The sequence below is a fragment of the Moschus berezovskii genome, chromosome 7 (genome assembly GCF_049115385.1).
Source record: "Moschus berezovskii isolate FMDL1 chromosome 7, NW_MosBer_1.0, whole genome shotgun sequence".
Lineage (NCBI taxonomy): Eukaryota > Metazoa > Chordata > Mammalia > Artiodactyla > Moschidae > Moschus > Moschus berezovskii.
In genome coordinates, this window is record NC_142466.1 from 57,900,110 (window position 1) to 57,924,184 (window position 24,075).

The 24,075-nt window shown below is 39.8% G+C and overlaps 1 protein-coding gene and 1 non-coding gene across 2 annotated transcripts in view; both read left to right on the forward strand.

Moving 5' to 3' along the window:
• The window catches only part of RORB (RAR related orphan receptor B), a 218,493-nt gene that overhangs the window by 86,629 nt on the left and 107,789 nt on the right, over nt 1-24,075 (forward strand). The gene's annotated exons all lie outside the window — the stretch shown is intronic.
• Nucleotides 23,321-23,390, forward strand: LOC129557656 (small nucleolar RNA U2-30). The gene has a single exon (XR_008686256.1). It is a non-coding gene; the product is annotated as a small nucleolar RNA U2-30 (small nucleolar RNA).

Here is a 24,075-nt window from a genome sequence, read left to right on the forward strand (position 1 = left end):
CCTCCCTCCCATGGCTCTTACCCGGTTCCCACCTCCCTTTATGCTGGAACAATGCAGATCTCTCTCAGGATCCTTCTCGCCCTACTTGGGGAAGGATCTGGGAGTTCTACTGTATCTCCATCAGAGATATCAGTTTGCGACTTTTGCTAGGGTTCAGTGAAAGCGAGTTACCCGGAGGAACTCTCATTGTGCCATAGGATTGTAAGTGAAAAATCTCTCTCTCTCTCTTTTAAAATTCAAGCTGCTAACTTCAATGGGATGGGGAAGAACAGAAAACATTTTATTTACAAAGGTGATTGTCACTGGTTTAAAAGGAAAATAGGAGTGATGGGCATGGTATTAAAGAAAATATTGGCAGTTGTGTCTCAAGACCAGAGTCCCGGGAAACGCAATCTTTAGTTGACTGAGAAAGTGTCTTGAAGTAAGCACAGGGATGGAGAGTCATTTTCCTGAGCCTGGATGATTGGAGAAATCTGGGATATGCCAGGGACTGCAGTGCAGGCTATTTTTGGAGAGAGCTGAGACCTCTCATTGCTGTGCATTGAGAAAGATGCCCCACAGTGATAGCTGGTTATTGCACTGGTGGCATTGGCAATTGATGAGGAGATGGTATCATCCTTTAAGTGCAGGTCACAGGAGGAAAAAAGGGTGATCTTGAGGGCAACGAGATACAAAACCAGCGGAATCACACTGCCATTACCCAGAGCTAAATTAAAACCAGTAAGGAAAAACCCCTTGGAATATTTTTCCTTCGACACTTGGGGCCAGTCTAAGGACTAATTAGCTAAATTCAGTTGAAATCCTCTTTTTTTCTCAGTAGGTTTCACTTAATTACCTCATCCGTTTTCTCACACAGGTGTGACATAACAAGGTTAAATTCAAGCAAGTTCCAGTGCCACTTTCTAAAGTACATTCTCAATTTTCCCCTCATGCATGTGACATACAGGACAAGAACTTCTAGAACGCAAGGAAATGGCTTATAGAATAACTATTTAAAAATTAGCAAATTGTGGCTGAATTTGAAGGAGTAATTTTCACCCTTCAGAATTTTTTGATTGTAAATTACCAAGATCTCACCTCTTTCGTATTAAATTCTTTTGGTAATTCAGTCAGGAGCACCGCTTTTCCCAATCTCTAAAATATATAAATTGAGATAAAAGTAACGAAAGTTTCTCATGCATTTCAATTACTGTAAAGATTGGCAAGTTTTTAAATGTGCTTTTTCCACATCTTAACTCTATTGGCCTGACTTTTTATGAACAGAGTTTGAGGTGCCATTTTGGACATTTAATTAGCTGGTACATCTTGTAAAGAATTCAAGCGTGATCTGTGTAACTGTTTCAAATGGGACTGCATATCCCACACGGATGAGGGGCCAATCAGCCACTTGTGAGTGTCATTGGTACAAGTGGATTTTCCCATTCAATTTTGGTTCCACTCTAAATCTTGGGTGCTTCAATGTATTCCGTCCACGGAAGGCCAGGAAAGCATTGTATTCCCAGAGCTTCTTGCAACAACCTTCAAAGGTTGAGTTTTTGTCGTGAGAAAAACGGGATCTAATGATTACAGCAAGCAGGATTGGGATTTTATTGGTGTACTTTATGTGAAGGTGACAGTGTTGACATTAAATCAAATTCAATTAGCATGGGCTTGCTAATGGCTCGCACTGCCTCAGACAGTAGCAAGGACAAAGCACTTGGCAAAAAATTTCCTGGTTACCGTCTAGTTTCCAACTCCTTTTGTGGCTTTCTAGTGCCACAGCAAACTGCCAGCTTGTCTCCATAGATGAACATCAGAGAACTTCACTAATGAAACCCCTGACACTATCTGTGTGTGATGAGAGGGAAGGGGTGAGGCAGGCAGGGGGACTTCTGTCCTCAGGTGCTCTCAATGCAATTTCAAATACCACTGTGGAATGCGTCGAAAGAAACAGCAATTGCGTCCCTTGAGGATAACTTGACTGGACAGGGTATCAAAGCTGCAAGGGGAAATAAGGTCTGTGGTCAGGATAGGGTTTCAGTAAAGCTAGATGCACCCTCTCGGAATGTGTGGGAGGCCAGGCCATTATCTGAGCAGCATTTTAAAGGAACAGAGGCTCCATTATGATACCTGCACCACCCCAGCAAGACGAAGACGATGTCCATTCTAGATAGCCATGGCTTTGATTGACTGCCTCCCCATTGTTTCTTCCCCGATTGTCTGGCAAGCTCATTTCATATGGACCCCCCTCCTCCAGAAGGGGGCAGACAACCTACACCTCCCGTTTTGCTATCAGCAAACAGTCCCAGCCCTGAGCCAGTTTCAGGAATCCTCTGTAAACAAAATATTGAATAAATAAAATATGATCTTAATTTAGAGAATGAGTTTATGAGAGAAAAAGCCAATATCCTGGCATATTGTTATCTCACTTTAATACTTCAAGCTTGAATGTTTATCCTCAAATTATCTTCTCCCTTTCATCTCATAGACATTTTCCCCTACTCTCTTTTTTCTATTCATTTAAATATACTGTTAATAACAATTGCATAAAGTAGCATTAAAGAGCTCCGAAAAGGAAATAAAGCATAGTTTCTGGTGAGAGCATCCGTATTTGTTTAGTCTTTAGGCATAAAACATTGTCCACATTATAGTGCAACCGGATTATTATTTAAAAAAAAAAAAAGCCTTCCGAAGTCAGAATTGGGCAAAACCATCCGCCGTCCTGGGTTACACATCCTGATAGATTACTTTATCATTTGAAATTGGAACTTGGAAACACCACACAAAAAAAGCCCTGAAGTGGCCATACAGTTGAGAAACAAAGCCTATAGTGAGGTGATTTTGATATTATGAAGAAAGGAAGGAATCTCCCAATTCTAGTGACTTTTGAGATTATGAACAAAGAGAAAAGATAGGAAGCAACGTCCAGAAAGGAGTTTTCCAGGGCCAGTCACGCTTAGCACTAAACTCATCAGGGACTGAAGCCTGGCGTAAGTTGGGGGCAAAGGAGTATTTGTACAAGAGGAATACAATGTAAAGAGTGAAAACAAATTCAAATTCCTCTAAGTGTTTCCTGATCCCTGCAAAAGTTGGTTGAGCCCTGTGGAAAATGGTCTGGAAACCTCAAATACCTGGGCTGGAACAGAAAGGCCTCTGTCTTAATGACAATTGCAAGATGACCTTCATTATGCCTCTACTGGAAAGCAATCAGCTTGTTAATGCTTTAAAATTACTTTATAAAACAGATATTATTCCTCTCATTTTACAAACAAGGATGCTGAGGCTCAGTGGCAGTTCCAGGATTTCTCAGTGGACACATCCCCTTGGATGAGGCAGCTGAAGGACCTGTCGGGCTGTGTTTCCTTAGTAGGCACACTCCTTTACCTTAAACAGATTATTTATTCACATGGCACTTGCTTAGTACTGCTGCTTCGCTGACCAGAGAAGGTGAGAAACTTTTTCAAAATCCACCAGGTAGTATTGGAAGTAGAACAAGGATGATTTGAATCTATCTGCCTGACATCAAAGTCTGCTCTAATAGAAGGCTTACAAAATTTGCCACCCATAATAACTTTATTCACTGTTGCAGGCTTCCAAAACTATGTACATGACATAAGCTAACTTTTCCGAAAGGCCCAATTTTTAAAAGATTTGACTGCTCCAGCTGACAGGGCAGTTAACACAGAAAAAATGCTACACAGTTTTCTGTCTGCAAATTAGGGATTTGCCGCCTCAAGTTCTGCACATGTTAAAAGTCAGAAGGGGGAGGGATAAAGAGCAATCTCCCTATGGAGTTGTATAGGGAATATTATATTCCACAGAGTAGGAAAGGCAAATTGGACACAGACTTCTTTGAGAATAACATGAGATAATGTATGTGAACACATTTTGTAAATGAAAAGGCACTGAGAAATGTAAGCTTGTATTAGTAATAGCATTATGATTTCTCTGCCTCTATTCTTAATGAAATAATGGTCTCCTTCAATGTCCTTAGAAGCCAATCCAACAAGTGTGTTTCCAGAGAAACAAAATATAAAGGTAATTGTGGATGTTCAATAAATATTAAAGAGCCTCACTATTTGTGGGAAGCTTCAAGTACATGATTAAGTTGCAGGTGATGGTAAAGGAAACCAGCATGATCTTTAATTATAAAATACTTGTTAAGTTTGATTCCAGTAAAATGCAATTACCTTGAGACTTCTGGTTATATCTCACAAGAGGTTATGTTCTGAAGATGAAAGCTTTTGTGGATGGATGTTAGACTCCATTGTTTGGGACTATCTACACCAGTCTGGGCCCCTGTCTGCAGCAGCTAATCACCATTAACTTGGCAAGCCTTGCAGGAATTCCCAGTTGTATGCCAGCCATTCTGTGGCCCACCTTGAAGTATGGAAACATCACAGAAGTGGGGATAAGGGCAACAGTGGCAGACCAGAACATTAGCTAGGATTAAGGAGAAAGGGACTTAAAGGGAATTCAAGATTTCATGGTGGACAAAAGAAAACTCAGTAGGAGGGAGAAAATGGAATTGTCCTTGTACATATCACCATGATTATAATACAAATATATATATATATAAGACTAGCAGGGAAACCTCTGAATTTCAGTTTGGAAAATTATCCATTAGTTTTATAGCTTCATTATAAATTGAAAATTTTAATCAGTGCCTGTTTTTTTTGACCTTGTCTGTGGAAGAAATTGATGGGCTAAGAAAATGCTATTTTGAAAGTCTTTTTTTTTTTTCAGAGTGGTAGATTTCCAAAAATCTTTTATTAAGAACATTCTTATGTAGTAATGATAACTAACATTTAAGCAGTGCTTACTACATGCCTTGTACTTGCAAGTATATGTGTGTGTGTTTGGTACTCATGGTGAACCCCTGGAGAAACTGAGACACACTAGATCTGTGTGATTAGTCTCACTAATGTGACTGTCTCTGGTCACACAGCCTATAATGAGACGAGTCAGTTTCTGTGACCAGGTGGTCTGGATACAGTGTCTGTGCTCTTGTCAATGACACTCATCACCTCCCAGGTTAGTGCCATAGATGCTTCCAATGTATACAGGCTATAAGACACCTATGTCTATGTTATCTGTGTATCTTATGCACTGAAACAATTGAATTTTGCTGGCTTGTTTCTATGTTCATCACTTTCATCCTGTACAACTGGATTTAGTTTCTTCTCTAATGTCAAAATATTTCTGTAGAAGAGTCCCATCTCCTTTTTAAGAACGTTCCGTTCAGTTCAGTTCAGTTGTCCAGTCATGTCCGACTCTTTGAGACCCCATGGATGGCTGCACGCCAGACTTCCCTATCCATCACCAACTCCTGGACCTTGCTCAAACTCATGTCCATTGAGTCAGTGATGCCATCCAACCATCTCATCCTCTGTCGTCCCCTTCTCCTCCTGCCTTTAATCTTTCCCAGCATCAGGGTCCTTTCCAATGAGTAAGTTCTTTGAATCAGGTGGCCAGAGTAATGGAACTTCAGCTTCAGCATCAGTCCTTCCAATGAATATTCAGGATTGATTTCCTTTAGGATTGACTGGTTTGATCTCCTTGCAGTCCAAGGGATTCTCAAGATTCTCCAGCACCTTTGTTCAAAAAAAAATACTTGGCATATTTTCTTTTGCCTTCAAAATTATTTCTACCTTAAATTAGAATTGGAAGCTTAAATGCAGGGTGAACATCAGTCTACTTTTAGGAATCCTCCTTTTTTTCACCTCATCCTACATTTGCCTTAGGGAGTAATGGCAGGCTTCAAAGTTAACGAATCTTAGAAATCCTAAAATATTATCTGGCCTAGCTAGAGACACTATTAATCCATACCCACTCTCCCATTATACAAATAAGGAAATTAAGGACCTGGGAGGGTACACGGCTTTGTGCAAGATCATACAGCTAGCAAGTGATAAATATAAAACTGGAACCAAATATTTTGCCTCCTTTGCTGCTGCTGCTGCTAAGTCACTTCAGTCGTATCCGACTCTGTGTGACCCCATAGACGGAAGCCCACCAGGCTCCCCCATCCCTGGGATTCTCCAGGCAAGAACACTGGAGTGGGTTGCCATTTCCCTATCCAATGTGTGAAAATGAAAAGTGAAAGTGAAGTCGCTCAGTCGTGTCCGACCCTTAGCGACTCCACGGACTGCAGCCTACCAGGCTTCTCCATCCATGGGATTTTCTAGGCAAGAGTACTGGAGTGGCTTGCCATTGCCTTCTCCGGGTCTGAGCTGCTCAGTTCAGTTCAGTTCAGTTCAGTCGCTCAGTCGTGTCCGACTCTTTGCGACCCCATGAATCACAGCACGCCAGGCCTCCCTGTCCATCACCAACTCCCGGAGTTCACTCAAACTTACGTCCATTGAGTTGGTGATGCCATCCAGCCATCTCATTCTCTGTCTTCCCCATCTCCTCCCGCCCCCAATCCCTCCCAGCATCAGAGTCTTTTCCAGTGAGTCAACTCGTCGCATGAGGTGGCCAAAGTATTGCAGTTTCAGCTTTAGCATCAGTCCTTCCAATGAACACCGTTTTAAAAATGACAGTTGTTGCCTTTCTCCGTACTGAAAGTCTTAGGCCAGTAGGGGTCAGCCAAGAGCAATTCTCTTTCTAAATGTTTAGCCTTGATTCCAGGGACCACTAAGATCATAAGATAAAAACAGGGTTCTAGGAAGAACGGGGGCTTCCCAGGTGGCTCAGTGGTAAAGCATCCACCTGCCAAGCAGGAGATTCGGGAGACACAGGTTTAGTCCCTAGGTAGGGAAGATCCCCTGGGAGAGGAAATGACAACTCACTCCAGCATGGACAGAAGAGCTTAATGGGCTACAGTCCACACGGTTGTAAGAGTTAGATACAGCTGAGCACACAAGAAATGAGGAAGAACAGGAAAAGTTTAGATTATATTAGGCCATCAAATGTTCACATAAGAAAGAGAATGGTAACAGTTTACAGAGAGCACGATTAAGACCCAAGCTGAATGTATTCTTTGGGGACAGTCCTTTCAGCATATTATGTGGTTTGGGCTTCCCAAGTGGCTCAGTGGTAAAGAATCCGCCTGCCAGTGCAGGTATCACAGAAGACACGGCTTCTATCCCTGCATCGGGAAGATCCCCTGGAAAAGGAAATGGCAACTCACTCTAGTATTCTTGTTGGGATAATCCTATGGTCAGAGGAGCCTAATGGTCTACAGTCCATGGGGTTGCAGTCAGACATGACTGAGCATGCATACACAAAGTGTGTTCAGGTCCAGGGCATGAAAGATTCTAGGAAGTAAGTAGGTTATGAGAGCCAGGTGATATAGGGGTCTCATGAATCAATTCTTAAAGTTGTTTGTGCCATAAAGTGCAGTAAAAAGATTTTATTTTGAATACTAAAAGTTTACTTAAAGTAATAGACTCTTTTAAAGATAATTTCAGTTCATTTCAGTTCAGTTCAGTCGCTCAGTCACGTCTGACTCTGCAACCCTGTGGACTACAGCACATCAAGCTTCTCCGTCCATCACCAACTTCCGGAGCTTACTCAAACTCATGTCCACTGAGTCGGTGATGTCAGCCACCCATCTCATCCTCTGTTGTCCCCTTCTCCTCCCACCTTCAATCTTTCCCAATATCGGGGTCTTTTCAAATGAGTCAGCTCTTCGCATGAGGTGGCCAAAGTATTGGAGTTTCAGCCTTAGCATCAGTCCTTCCAATGAATATTTAGGACTGAATTCCTTTAGGATGGACTGGTTGGATCTCCTTGCTGTCCAAGGGATTCTCAAGAGTCTTCTCCAATACCACAGTTCAAAAGCATCAATTCTTTGGCACTCTACTTTCTTTCTAGTCCAACTCTCACATCCATACATGACTACTGGAAAAACCACAGCTTTGACTAGACAAACCTTGGTTGGCAAAGTAATGTCTCTGCTTTTTAATGAACTGTCTAGGTTGTTCATAGCTTTTCTTCTAAGGAGCAAGCGTCTTTTAATTTCATGTTGGCAGTCACTATCTGCAGTGATTTTGGAGCCCCCCAAAATAAAGTCTCTCACTGTTTCCACTGTTTCCCCATCTATTTGCCATGAAGTGATGGGACCAGATGCCATCATCTTAGTTTTCTGAATGTTGAGTTTAAGCCAACTTTTTCACTCTCCTCTTTCACTTTCATCAAGAGGCTCTTCAATTCTTCTTTGCTTTCTGCCAAAAGGGTGGTGTCATCTGCATATCTGAGGTTATTTATATTTCTCCTGGCAATCTTGATTCCAGCTTGTGCTTCATCCATCCAGGATGTCTCGTGATATACTCTGCATATAAGTTAAATAAGCAGGGTGACAATATACAACCTTGACATACCCCTTTCCCAATTTGGAACCAGTCTGTTGTTTCATGTCCAGTTCTAACTGTTGCTTCTTGACCTACATACAGATTTCTCAAGAGGCAGGTCAGGTGGTCTGGTATTCCCATCTCTTGAAGAATTTTCCACAGTTTGTTGTGATCCAGACAGTCAAAGACTTTGGCATAGTCAATAAAACAGAAGCAGATGTTTTTCTGGATCTTTCTTGCTTTTTTGATGATCCAGTGGATGTTGGCAATTTGATCTCTGGTTCCTCTGCCTTTTCTAAATCCAGCTTGAACATCTGGAAGTTCATGGTTCACGTACTGTTAAAGCCTAGCTTGGAGAATTTTGAGCATTACTTTGCTAATGTGTGAGATGAGTGCAATTGTGCAGTAGTATGAGCATTCTTTGGCATTGCCTTTCTTTGGCATTGGGATGAAAACTGACTTTTTCCTGTCCTGTGGCCACTGCTGAGTTTTCCAAAGTTGCTGGCATATTGAGTGCAGCACTTTCATAACATCATCTTTTAGGATTTGAAATAGCTCACTGGAATTTCATCACCTCCACTAGCTTTGTTCATAGTGATGCTTCCTAAGGCACACTTGACTTCACATTCCAGGATGCTTGGCTCTAGGTGAGTGATCACACCATGGTGGTTATCTGGGTCATCAAGATCTATTTTGTATAGTTCTTCTGTGTATTCTTGCCACCTCTTCTTAATATCTTCTGCTTCTGTTAGGTCCATACCATTTCTGTCCTTTTTTGTGCCCATCTTTGCATGAAAAGTTCCATTGGTATCTCTAATTTTCTTGAAGAAATTTCTAATCTTTCCCATTCTATTGTTTTCCTCTTTCTTTGCATTGATCACTGAGGAAGGCTTTCTTAGCTCGCCTTGCTATTCTTTGGAACTTTGCATTCTCATGGGTATATCTTTCCTTTTCTCCTTTGCCTTTCACTTCTCTTCTTTACATAGCTATTTGTAAGGCCTCCTCAGACAACCATTTTCCCTTTTTGCATTTCTCTTTCTTGGGGATGGTTTTGATCACTGCCTCCTGTACAATGTCATGAAACACCATCCATAGTTCTTCAGGCACTCTGATACCGTATCACAGCCATATACATCACTGACTTAGATGAAATGGAACAAGCCTTTCTTTCTACTTGATTTCTTTGTGAAGTCTGTTACAGGGCTTACCAGTTGGTGCTAGTGGTGAAGACCTGTCTGCGTGCGCAGGAGACATAAAAAGATGCAGGTTACATCCCTGGGTTGGGAAGATCCCCTGGAGGAGGGAATGGCAACCCACTCTCATATTCTTGCCTGGAGAATCCCATGGACAGAGGAGCCTGGCGGTCTGCAGTCCATAGGATCACACAGAGTGGAACATGACTGAAGCGACTTAGCATACATGCAGGCATGAAGTCTGCTATGGTTAAAATCACCACTAGGGCTCTACCTTTCTTCTGAAGTCCACCTAACTCGTTTGCCTGAGTCCCCATCACCAGTTAAGTCCTCTGTCAGTTGACGTTGTGTTTTAGCATGTCCTTCGTTTCCTTCTGCCTGTGCTGCCTGACTTCAGCTCAGTAGTCGGTGATCATCTGCATGAGAAAAGAGAGCACTCCTTGACCTTGATTTTATAATTATGAGTACATGAAAACCTCTTCCCAACAAGCCAGTTTATAAACTATATTCCTTTTCTATTAATATATATAAATATATACATGCATAGAATATAAATATTTTTAGCTGATCAAGTTATGTTTTGTGATTTTTCTAAAACTTACTCCACTGTTTCCTCACCTAGACTAACAAATAATAATTTACATTTAGTAGGTAATACTTTCAATTTTGACTTTTAGCAAATCTAGCATGGAACTTAAAACTACATAGATATAAATTGCTGAGCAATAGCAAAACTACTGTTTATTTACTGGTGCATTAATGATGATTTACACATTGCAAAGCATACTTTACCTTTTCCCTTTTTAAGTTTCTTTGGCAGCATCTTTTAGCATTGTTAAACGGCTGAATTCCCAAAGGCTTTCCTCTCTAAATCGTAGCATGGCTATCTGACCTCTGCAGGTTGGACCTTTCTCTTCTTATAAAAAGCTATATGGTGACCAAGCACAAGATTGAATTGAGGCAACAATTAAAATGTTGATGGTAAATACTTTCCCATGGGAGATGGAAAAGTAGTTTTGTTTGCTTGAGAATGTGAATTGCATCATGAACTGGAGAAGCATTTTTTCTATCATGTCACATTCAATGAAGTAGAAGAGAGTATTTTATAAAACACCGACTCTTTTGAAAATACTAGATTTTTATTTCAACTTGTGTCAGTCAGCCTTGGCTCACTTCTCTCAGTGGAGTCTGTGTTCCATTTGGGTAGACTTATTTGTCCCAGAAACATTGGAAGGCATTTCAGAATCACCTAATAAAGCTTTTATTTAGAAAGTGAAACTTGGAAATGCACAATTGTAGTAAGCCTCAATAAGAGTGTAACCAAAGGGATAAGGAAATCATCAACTTGAGATAAACTTTCCTGTTACACCAAAGAGTCTCCAAAAAATGCATGAAATACACATGAATATTTCTATGCTAATTCGCTAAGCCAGTGTTACCTGTTGCCAAGATTTGCATAAAGATTCAAAAAAAAATGAAATTATTCTGGTATCTTGCCCCTTTGTTCTCCTAGTTTTGAGATATAAGTGACACGTGTCATTGTACAAGTTTAGTGTTCAGTTCAGTCATTCAGTCATGTCCGACTCTTTGAGACCCCATGGACTACAGCATGTCAGGCTTCCCTGTCCATCACCAACTCCCAGAGCTTGCTCAAACTCATGTTCATAGAGTCGGTGATGCCATCCAACCATCTCATCCTTTGTTGTTCCCTTCTCCTGCCTTAAGCCTTCCCCAGCATCAGGGTATTTTCAAATGAGTCAGCTCTTCGTATCAGGTGGCCAAAGTTTTGGAGTTTCAGCTGCAGCATCAGTACTTCCAATTGATATTCAGGACTGATTTCCTTTAGGATGGACTGGTTGGATCTCCTTGCTGTCCAAGGGACTCTCAAGAGTCTTCTCCAACACCACAGTTCAAAAGCATCAGTTCTTTGGCGCTCAGCTTTCTTTATTGTCCAACTCTCACATCCATACAAGACCACTGGAAAAACCACAGCTTTGACTAGATAGACCTTTGTTAGCAAAGTAATGCCTCTGCTTTTTAATGAACTGTCTAGGTTGTTCATAACTTTTCTTCCAAGGAGCAAGCATCTTTTAATTTCATGGTGGCAGTCACCTTCTACAGTGATTTTGGAACCCAAAAAATTAAGTCTCTCATTGTTTCCCCATCTATTTGCTATGAAGTGATGGGACCAGATGCCATGATCTTAGTTTTCTGAATGTGGAGCTTTAAGCCAACTTTTTCACTCTCCTCTTTCACTTTCATCAAGAGGCTCTTTAGTTCTTCACTTTCCGCCACAAGGGTGATGTCATCTGCATATCTGAGGTTATTGATATTTCTCCTGGCAATCCTGATTTCAGCTTATGCTTCATCCAGTCCAGTATTTCTCATGATGTACTCTGCCTATAAGTTAAATAAGCATGGTGGCAATATACAGCCTTGACATACTCCTTTCTTGATTTGGAACCAGTCTGTTTTTCCATGTCCAGTTCTAACTGTTGCTTCTTGACCTGCATACAGATTTCTCAGGAGGCAGGTCAGGTGGTCTGGTATTCCCATCTCTTTAAGAGTGTACAATGTGATGATTTCTTACACATATGTATTACAAAATTATTGCTACAATAAAGTTATTTAACATATTGCATTATTATTATTATTACATAATCATTATTATTTTACATAATAAATTATATAATTATTATTTTGTTGTTATGATGAGAATGTTTAAGATCTACTCTGTTAACAACTTTCAATTATACAATACAGTTTTATTAACTATATCCATCAGGCTAGGCATTAGATCCCCAAAACTTATTCATCTTATAACTGGAAGTCTATACACTTTGAGCAACATCTCCTGCATGTCTGTAATTCTCCAGCTCCTGCAGCGACCATTTCAGTCTGCTTCTATGAGCTTGGCTTTTTTAGATTCCATATATAAGTGAGATCATTCAGTATTTGTCTTTCTCTGACTTATTTCACAGATCTTGCCCCTTGACTGGTACCCAAAATCATCTTTCCAAAATTATTACCTAAGAAACAGTGTAAAACCAACACTGAAGTCCATTTAGTATACTAATTCCTTGTGGCTATGGGCTTTCCTAGTGGCTCAGACAGTAAAGAATCTGCCTGCAATGCAGAAGAATAGAGGATTCTATCCCTGAGTCAGGTAGATCCCCTGGAGAAGGGAATGGCTACCCACTCTAGTATTCTTGCCTTAAGAATTTCATGGACAGAGGATCCTGATGGGTTACAGTCCATGGAGTGGCAATGAGTTGGACACACCTGAGCAACTTCCACTACTTTCACTATGGGAAAATTAAAAAGAGAATGTTACTGTCTTTCTGTAACTGCTAATCCTCCAAAAGAATTCTATAATAACTTTTAAGGAATATACTATTCTTCCAAGAAAGTAATTAAGATCACCAAAGTTTATTCATCAGGGATGGTAAATCAAGCAGTTGTTTGTATCCTCTTCTGGGGACTGGAGGAAACTCCTGGTCCTAAACATTTCTCAGAATCAGCTCAGGAAAGTGGCAAGAATACTCAACGTACCAGTGATTGATAAGGATATTACACTCCCTTGGGAAAGTCCCTGAAATAAATCATACCTCAGTTACTTTGTGCAAAGCGAATTTTTATAACAGCAATAGCAGAAGAGAGGAAAATTTCTCTAGTAAGTCTTGAAATGAGTAAGGGAATGTCATGGCCTGTTTAGAATCAAATACTCCATTGAATCTCTAGAAGTGAATAAAGTTTTGTTCTATCAAGCTGTGGGAAAGGAGCCAGATGTTCTGGTGGGCAAATAGCTTGACTCTTTCCCTCTACCCTAGAGACTCAAGTCTCTGACCTTGGTAGCACAGAATCCCAAAGAACCTGCATATCTCCTCTGGGTTCTTAAGTGGAAGTAAGAATGTATTACTAGCTTCTGTCTTGCCTTATGAAGATTAACCAGCATCTTAAGAACTTCAGCTCATTCCTTCCAAAAGATCTATACAGTAAAGTTTCATGCAATCTGAGGCATTTAAAATGTTACCATGCCATATAAATCAACTATACTTTAATCTTAAAAAAATGATCATTGTCAAAGATGGGGGCAGTGAAATAGGATCCAGAAGATCCACTTTCTTAAGCTGTAAACAAGCATTTTCGATGTGCTCCACTGCTACATCAGCTGATTAATAAAACTAAAACCAGTTTCAGAATAGAGATGGAAAGAGATCATTTACTAAGGAAACCAGATTTGTTTTGTTTTTTTATCTCTTATCCCAGGAACTTAAGCAAAGGAAGGCTATTAACAAGTGAGGTTTGCCAGCAATAAATTGATTGCCTTTACAACCTCACCAGAATGACAAGAAATAGCTCCATGGGCTTGAGAGGGAAAAGTTTGCAGACCTCAGCCGCAAATGCAAAGGAGCAAGAGGCATTAACAATAAAACATGAGTCCACATGCTCCTCTTCAAATAGTCCACTCTCCCTACAACTATATCTGTATCGGTCTATTCAAAGGCTCCAGTCTGTATAACTCTCAGTGAAATTCTCTCTTAATGAAGTGATGCCCCTGAGAGCCAAACATTATTTGATATTGAATTCATGACTACCGTTAGGCATTAGAACACAGGGCATCCCTCTGATGGATTATTTGATTGTATATTTTATGCCACTCTTTCTCTAGAGCTTTAGAACTCAAAGACACCTGCGATACACTTTATGCATGCATAGATTGTTATTTTACATCTTAAAAATAGCACTGTTATTTTATTTCTTAAAGCCTGTACTCATGAAGCGAAATAAAAAATTCTCACCCATATCAATCAGTTGAAAAAAATCAGATTCCTTGGATTTGTAGTGACAATATAAATATTCTATAGTCTATTCAGTGTCTATTTATATCTCCTCTTGAACTTCCCAGCATGGATGAAATATTGCATTCTGTCAGAAGAAGTAACACCCAAAATAAGATTACATTTTAAGTAGAATGGGAAAAGTTTATGACTAGTTTGCTTAAGTTGTTAGGCTACGACCAGGATTTCAGGTTCAAAGTATGAACCTGTTAGCCATCTGGGTTAATTTTCCTTCTACTTATTCTCTAAAATCAGTTTCCAGATGGCTTTTTTTATGTGTACAAAAAAGAACTCGGCCAAGAGGGTAAATGGACCAATGGAAATTGTCACTGATATTAGAAAAATGGCTCAGAGCCCATGCCCTACTAATGGCAGGTAACGAATTCCAGTGCCACTTAAAAATGTGAGCAAATTATCAAATTGAAGAGAACCCTACAGAGGTTACAAATTGGCAGACTGCCTGCCAAATACTCCCAACAATATTATTTTGTTTTACCCCTATTGTGTTTTTAAAACACTTGAGTCAGTTACCAACGTTCAAAAATTGGAAGATATCACACAAAATCCTGGGTTGCTTCTATGTCTACAGTCCTACTCAGCAACTTCAGCTGGATCTGAGCAGCAGCTGCTCCTTTGGATAAAGTGTGTGCTTACTAGTTCACTACAGTCCCCACCACACCCCTCTCTCTTGTGCTTATCTCCCTTCTACTATATATGTTACCTCCCCAAGCCTCAGACGGTACTGGTACTTGAGCTTGTGATCTCCTGCGTGTCTCCTGCATGCATGTGTGCTAAGTTGCTTCAGTTGTGTCCAATTCTGTGAGACCCTATGGACTGCAGCCCACCAGCCTCCTTGTCCATGGGATTCTCGAGGCAAGAATACTGGAGTGGGTTGCCATGTCTTCCTCCAAGGGATCTTCCTGACCCAGGAATCAAACCTTCTCTCTAATGTCTCTTATGTCTCCTGCATTGGCAGACAGGTTCTTTACCAACAGCGCCACCTGGGAAGCCCATGATCTCCTGAGGTTCTTATATACACAATATGAACAGCTGTAGGATCTGAGTCTGGAGGAGGGCATGGCAACCCACTCTGGTATTCTTGCCTGGAGAATCCCCATAGACAGAGGAATCTGGCAGGCTAGTGTCCTTGGGGTTGCAGAGTTGGACAAGACTAAGCGACAAAGCACAGGATCTGAGTAGCTTATTTTTGAGGGGAAAAAGATCCATTCATTTAGTTGATGTCAATATTAGATTTGAAATTATAGAAAAGTGAGAGCTGCTGTATCTTCAAGGAAAGACTCAAGAACTTGAACTACTGTGACTCTCTTGCTCATATCTGGCTGGGATTGTTTGTCCTAAGGTCGCTATGCTTGCATTAGCAGCTGTGTGTCACACAGACTGGGCCCTACTGGGTGCAAATGAATGGTGGAGAATGTATCTCTAGCTCCCTCCACCCATCCTCTTTCCCTGAAAATCTACAAGGCTTACCACTTCCAGATCAGACACAAACCTACTTTCCAACCCGTAGATGTTCATCTAGGGCTCAGGCCAGTGTTTCTGTATAGAAATTTGCTGTGGCCTCAGTAAATGGCTAATAAAGCAGTTTACGACCAAAGATCCAGCTTGCACCATGCAGACAATTTCCAAAGCTGCACATGTGCCAACAATCTTCCCCGAACATCTTGACAGTCTCTGTGGATCTGTTGATCTGTTTTCTGTACCTGGACCTGAAATTGTTTATATTTCCAAATGCTCATTATTTTATTTGATTTACTAATTCTGCAGATAATCATAAAATTGCTTTGTCTAGTCAAGTAGACTTCCAAAATGTACCCTTAGGTTGATGATCTGTCAGTTACAGAAGACAAGCGATTCAAACCACAAACCAGCTTTATCCTTCCTGAGGCATAGCATCTAAGGAGCAAATACTGTTTAGCTCTAAATTTCTCTGCTTTTTGAGCCAATGTTGGCTGGGTTGAAATATGCTATGTGTCAGTTCTGGTGGGCAAATCTACAAGTTAAAGATGTCTCTTTCCTCTGTAAGGCAGAATTCAGCATTTGCTCAGCTGGAAAACAAACTCACTAAGAAATAGGTTTGATGGCATTGCTCAAGTTTATGCAAACGTTGTCTCTGTGTAGAGCAGGTACAAATCAAAACTTACCTGCCAGGAATCTTATGATGGTGAGGAAACCTTGCAGAGGACTTAGCTTGTGCTGTCCCTCTGTGTGCCAGTCTTTATTTATTTATTTTCGATTGAAAGATAATTGCTTTACAGTATTGTGTTGGTTTCTGCCATACATCAACATGAATCAGCCATGGGTAAAAACATGTCCCCTCCCTTTTAAACCTCCCTCCCACCTTACACCCCATCCCGTCTCTCTGTGAGGTAGTCACAGAGCCACAGTTTGAGTTCCCTGAATCATACAGAAAATTCCCACTGTGTGTGCCAGTCTTGATGATCATAAACTTTCTCTGCAACCTTGAGACTATAGCTGAACAGGCTGAGAGTTAAAAGCCACTGTTATCACTAAATGAGCCATTACTGGTAGACTCAGCCTAGTGAATCATATAGAAGTCTGTTCCCATCTTCTGTGTAGTCTTACTATTTATATGAGCTTTGCCTTATTTTTGAAAAATATTACTGCTGTGTCATTTCAGCAGCCCTGTAGACAGCATGATGGAGTGGTGGAGAGTTTCTTTGGAGCCAGTCTGTCTGGGGTTGTACTGGCTGCGTGATCTTAGGCAAGATATTTCTCTTCTCTATGCCTCAGTTTCCTCATGCAAAATGGGTATTGGGAAAATATAACCACTTATAAGGTTGCTGTGAGGATAAATGAGATGATAATGAAACAGTGACTAACTCAGTACAATGACTGGCATGTAAGTAAACGCTCACTTAAATGTTGATTTCTTATTATTTCTCACAGTGTGCTAGGCTCTAAAGAGAGCTGTCTGGGACTTTCGTGGTGCCATTCAATGCATTGGAAAGGTTTTCTATTGATTCAAGAGTCTACTGTTCTTCATGTCAGCTCAGTATCACAGAGGACAGCATTAAGAACACACTCAGCTAGACATTACTTTATTCCATTTAAAGTCATTGTTTATTGATAATGGAGATACATGCTCTGCAACAGTTTCAATTTACTCTTCAGTGACTATTGTCACAGACCTTCAAACTAATGGAGCTTTAAACAAAAGGGAAGCAGAAGTGCAACGAGCCTGGGGGTTGCCTTCAAAGTGAGATCGCTAGTTAAATGGCGAACGCTCCTGGCACTGGAACTGGCTATCAGTAGATGTGAAGCTGGGTTGTTGCATATGAAACAACCATACATAAAGTGTTTCATGTTGAATACATGTGTAAGCATGGCTGAGTCCCTTCACTCTTCACCTGAAACTACCACAACATTGTTACTCAGCTATACCCCAATAAGAATACAAAGTTTTTTAAAAAAGTGCTTCATGCTGAAAATGACAATACTCCCAGGACTCTGGTGGACTAGGGTCTCATGCCCCTTTCAATGTCAGCATTAATGTGGTGGTCCAACCAGAGACCCTTGGGGTAATAATGGAAGAGTTACACAGTCTATTTACACACAAAGTGTGACTTGAAGACTGAATAAATATTATCTCATACAGATACTGGGTTAGCCAAAAAATTTCATTCAGGTTTTTCCATAAGGTCTTATGGAAAACTCAAGCAGACTTTGTGGCCAACCCAATACATTTAGATACTTTATTTAGGGCATTATAACTGGGCTTACTCCCAGTCAACAGTTTCAGAAAGTACAGCTTAAGATGATATGAAAACCTGCCTGACCTGCGCGTGTGTGTATGTGTGTGTGTTCAGTCATATCTGACTCAGGTGAACCTGTAGCCCTCCAGGTTCCTCTGTCCATGGAATTTTCCAGGCAAGAATTCTGGAGTGGGTTGCTATTTCCTACTTCAATGTCTTTTTATTCCAAATTTTGGAAACCACTCTCCCTAGCCTAATTTCAAAAAATATCGGAGACCAGAAGAGTAATATATGAAAAACAACAGTGAATGGCATTCTCCAAAGGTTGAATAACCACATTTTATATGGAGCTTGAAGGCAGGAGGAAAAGGGGATTACAGAGGATGAGATGATTGCGTGGCACCATCAACTCAATGAACATGAGTTTGAGCAAGCTCCGGGAAATGGTGAAGGGCAGAGAAACCTGGCGTGCTGCAGTCCATGGGGTTGCAAAAAGTCAGACATGACTGAGTGACTGAATGACAATAGCATAAAGAACAGAAGTAAGTATCTGCTCTTGGATTTTTCTTAAGCAAAATTATAAATTATTGGGGGTTTATGAAATTGAATATCTCTTGCCATTCAGTAATCTTGGTAAGCCTCTTCCTTTTTCTGAATTTTGTCTTAGACGGAGTACAGCTGACAGCTATAGACAACTCTTTGCTTGTCCTAACCACTGGACTATGAAGAATCACCTCATGGGTACTATCCTGTCAGTCACTTCTTCCGCCCCAATCCTGTTAGAAGTTATTCACATTTGGCTTTCAACTAATACTTTTACGCTTGTACATATTATCACTCTATGTAAGTTTGTGAGCATTTGACTCTTTTAAAATATCTACACCCCACTCTTTTTTTAAAAAATTATTTTTAGAACAATTTTAGGTTTATAGTAAAATTGAAGGGAAGATACAGAGATTTCCCAAATGCCCTCTTCCCTACACGCATGCATAGCCTCCCTCATTACCAGCATCACTCACCAGAATGGTATACACTTTACCAAGGATGAACCCACAGTGACACATCATAATCACCCAAAGTGCATAGTTTACCATAGGGTTCACACATGGTGTTGGTTTGAATAAATGCATAATGACATGTATCCATCACTATAATATCATATAGAGTATTTTCACTGCCTCCAAAATTCTCATCCCTCCTTACCCCTTACAGACACAACACTTTTATCCACAGAGGATATTAGCACCGAAGATATCCATAATTTATCAAAGTGCCAATGATCCACAGATCCCAGTGGCATATGAAATTCTAGAACTAATAAAGTAACTTATATTGTAAAGAAATGTATTTAACTTATTTTTATTTGTATTATTGACTCTGGAAAAATAGAATTATATGTGTAGGTGTGTGTGCATGTTTTACATGTGCATTTTCATAATATTTTATTTTAGGAATACTTATTTCTGCTTCTCTGTTATACCACTCCACATGGACAAAATTGAAATCTATCTGCATCTGGCAAATGTTTTTTATTTATGTTTTGCCATATACTTTAAGTTTGAAGTAGAGATTGTGACAGAAACCCTGATAATATGTACTAACATCACTCAGGAGATTAGTCAAATTAAACACAATTTTTTAAAATTTGGTTTAATCATAGAATTAACAACATACCCATCTCTTACCTATGTCAGTGAAGATGCATTGTCCTGTTTCTTATCCTCTGCTCCATATCAAAAGTCTTGTCTGACATCGACTCCTAACCGATGTGTCCGTTGTCTTAATACCAACATTAGCTGGTAATACCTTGAAGAGCAGATTGTTTAACTTTGGGTTTTACTTTCCCCATCAATAAAATTAACAACAGCATCATCTAAGCTATCAGTGGTGTAATAAGCGATAGGAATACTTATAAATTAATAAAGATAAAATTATCGAAGGAGGTTTTCGCCTTGGTTGACTCACAGTACTCTGAATGGACAGTTTCAGGATTTGATTTTGCACTGGTCAGAGCTTTAATGCCCAAGTCAGATAAAACTCATATCAGCCTCTCCTGATCACTTCCCAGTGGAAGAGATGAAATTCTGTGTTAAAAGTTACTATTATATGAGAACATCTGTCACTTCTGAAAATGAAATAATTTGGAAATATTAAAACTTCCTTGGCAACATGGGAATGATCATATCTTGCTCACAACTGGGAGCGGGGTTGTTAAATGAGATGGTATATGGAAATTTGTATCTGGTCGGTACAAAATAACTCAATAAATAGTAGTAATTGTTATTATCAATAAAAAAAAAAGAAATAATATCATTGGTTTTATTTTTTGAATGATTCAAGTATTGCCAGTCTACTTGGATAAACTTGAAGTGAGCCACTTACTTATTTTCTGTGTTATGTTGCTTTCTGTGTTTTTCGACCATATATGATTTAACTCCATCATAATGGATCTCCAAATATGTCAGTTAGCCTTACTGTCTAACAAACTACCCCAACAACTTTGTCATTGTTTAGTCACTCAGTCATGTCTGAATCTTTTGAAACCCCATGGACTTCCAGGAGCCTCTGTTCATGGGATTTCCCAGGGAAGAATACTGGAGTCGGTGACCATTTCCTTTCCTGGGGGATCTTCCTAACCCAAGGATCAAACCCTTGTCTCTTGCATTGGCAGGTGGGTTCTTTACCGCTGAGCCACCAGGAAACCCCCCAAACTTAGGAGCTTTCAAAAACAAATATGTGTTATTAATTGTAATTCTATGGATCAGCTGGGCAGTTCTTTTGTCTGAGCCAGTTTAGCTGATCTTCAAAGTCAGCTGATAATTCAACTGAGAAAGGATGGTCCTAGATGGCCTTACCTGTCTGGTGTTTGGAAAGTTGGGTGGTGAAGGGGACCTCAGCTGGCCCGACATCCTCTAGTAGGCTAGCCTACTAATCAGCAACAGAGGGCAAGTCCCAGCACATGTCAAGCCTCTGCTTCTGTCAAATTTGCTCTTATACCAAAAGATAAGAGCTTGGCCAAAGCAAGTCACATGATCAAGGCTAGAGTCAGTGTGGAAGACACTCCCCAAATGTGTGTATACAGAAATATAAAACTTTGGTTGCCAATACTGCTAGCATTATAAACCTGTTCAATCACTGGGTCTTCTTTTTTGAAAACTATTCTAATTCTATATAAATTGTCACACGATTCTGATCATTTCTCACTTTTCACACAGGGCTCCTGAGCTACAGGATTCTATGTTGCTTGTAGGAATTTTGTTTATAATAAGGTTTCTTTGAATTTAGAAGACAACTTTCAAAATATTTAATGAAAGCAGGAGGATACAGTGGCAAAAATATGGCACTAGGCCTAAACAGGCATGCTTTCTTACCAGTATGATGTGGGGTGAGTGAGCTAATTAGGACAAGTCCCTCCCTTTCAGTGAGAATTCATTCACCTGGAAAATCAGGGACTGGGGTGAAACCTCCACCTGACTTTGCTATTTGACAACTCTAAAAGGTCCAGATATGTGCAACAGTACAAAATTGATTCAGGGCCTCAATAAACATATGGATATATTTCTCTATAAGGAAAATATTGACCTTGGCAAACTCAGGTTAATAAATTTTGATATTTGCCTCAAAAGAAATCGATACCCACTTTTTATCTTCACATAAAGTAATACTTTTATGAGCCAAAGCTAGTGATGGAAATGAATTTACCTCTAATCCTAATAAATGCATTATATATAATGTAATATTGTTTTAGATCATCATTCATTATGGCTGGACATTCTTTGATTTAGAACAAGGGTATTAACTTAATTCATCATTCAGTTAACTTTTCTTCTGAAGGAAAGATTAAAAAAACATTTCTCATTCTTTTGGGACCATTAGTACATGAAATAGTATATTCATTATATAAGAACACTTAGAGCTTTTAAGCTATCAATGGAATCTTGTTTAGTCAGCTAAAGTACATGTATTACCTTGTTGTATGGGTACAAAGTGATTCAAAGCAAGATACCTTTTAATCCTCTGAGGAAAACAGTTGCATATTTCTCTGGCCTGCTTTCACTGTTAACGTTTCTTATTTCTTCTTGTTTTCCTTTGGATTTGGCACTGACCATAGAGGAGATTTTTTTTTCTAAACAAGGAACTCAGAAAGAAATGAAGACTCTATGTGCCTGCTTGGCAAAGAATTATTCTGACTACAATTTTTCTCTAAAATGAAACACAATATTAACATTCACAGAGTAGCACAGGTAGGACTCATTGAACATTCCATTATAGAGATCTTGAAAGCATCCCTTTAAAAAATTGCTAATATTTGAGGTCAGAATAGTCCTTGGAATCATTTGTCCTCAGACTCAGTATAAGGAATTAGTAATTTTGTAAAATAGACAGGAAGGGCAAAAAGTGAAATTAAGGAAGTGGGGGACTTCAGTAGTAGATGAATGAATTGGTGATCCTAATTTTAACTGGGTTTTTTGTGTCTCTTTACTGTTTCTTGCATTACTGGAACATAACTGCACAGGTCCCCTTTTTCAACATGACATATTTTTCTTCAAAACAGAGTCCCCTTCAGTTCAGTAATAAAGCCCAGACGAGGACTGGATTCAAAGCCTGATTTTGTTACCTACATATTCTAGGACTTTGGACAAGTCACTTTGAGAGCCTCAGACTTCTTCATTCTTTAAATGGTGTCAAGATCTATCACACAGGACATTAGTTAGAATCAAAAATCATTTATTGTACAGACTGCATCTAGCAAAATGCCTAGTACCAGTAAATATTAGTTTTCTTTTCCATGCTTTCCTTCTGTATCTCCATGTCCATTAAACCAAAGTTTAAAGGAAAGAAAGAAACAAACTACAGAACAGGGGCATCAGAGGGGCTTCTCACGTGCCTTCCTATCTATCCCACTCTCTCCTCCCTCAAGGATCTGCTGCGGGTTGGGGTGGAGGGAGGGGGATCTCTAGAAGCGTCACATCTTCGTCAGAGAAGTATTTTCTAACCAGAGGCCAGGGTGGGTCTCCTACTATGCACTCCCTGTTCTCTGCAATTTGCACACTTGCTACTCATTCATTTATTACAATGACTGACTTTCTGTTATTGCTGAGAACAGAGACTTCGGTGTCAGACTGCCTAGATTCAAATTCCACCTCCTCCACTTATTATCTATGTGACTTTGGGCAAGTTACTTAATCTTTATGTGCCTCAGTTTCCTCATCTGTAACATGACTATTACCTACCTCAGTGGGCTGTGGGGGGGGGTATAAGAAAGGCTGATCAGTTCTGAGCAATGACGAAAAGATTTTACTACTAACCTTTGTAGTTATGAAGCTTTCTATACTTGATCTGAGCTCAGAATTTAAATTTTTTAAAAAACAAATATGCTTGTTGATAGACATTACTTTTGGATCAATCACAAGTCCTTCTAAACTGGAATATAAAATATTTTATTAGTTCCATATAACAGTATTTGTTTCTAGTCTAATAACTGTGACACTTGAACCTCAGCTAGATCTTAGCTCAAGTCCTGATTCTACCACTTACATGTTATGTGACTCTGGGAAATTTTCTTAGCCTCCATAATCTCACCTGTAAATGCTAGTCACACAGATTTGCACACAGTAAGCTCGGCCCAAGGTTTGCTGTCATGTGAGTGAGCCCTCTGGCCCATCCATCTCTGTATTCTGTCCCTCACTAGACACCAAAGGGTATTTTGGAGAGTACAGTATTGCTCTTCAGGAGTTAATTGTAATTTCACTTTAGAAAGCCTCCTATTCTGCATGATTTGGGTATTTTAAAAGAAATCCCAGCTCCAACTGAATGGCAGTGAAAGAAGGGAGCAATGAAGGCACCTTCCACCAAACGCTAGAAAGCACTGAAATTTCTAGCTGTATTCAGCTCTTGTAAAATGAACTTTAATGTAGTCTGGACTTCTAAAATTCAACTATCTCAATAAGGCCTTTAAAAAAATATTCCAATCTTCAGTTGGGACCATGATACTCTAGGCATGTGAATGAATGGCTTTCCATTGTGTGTCAAT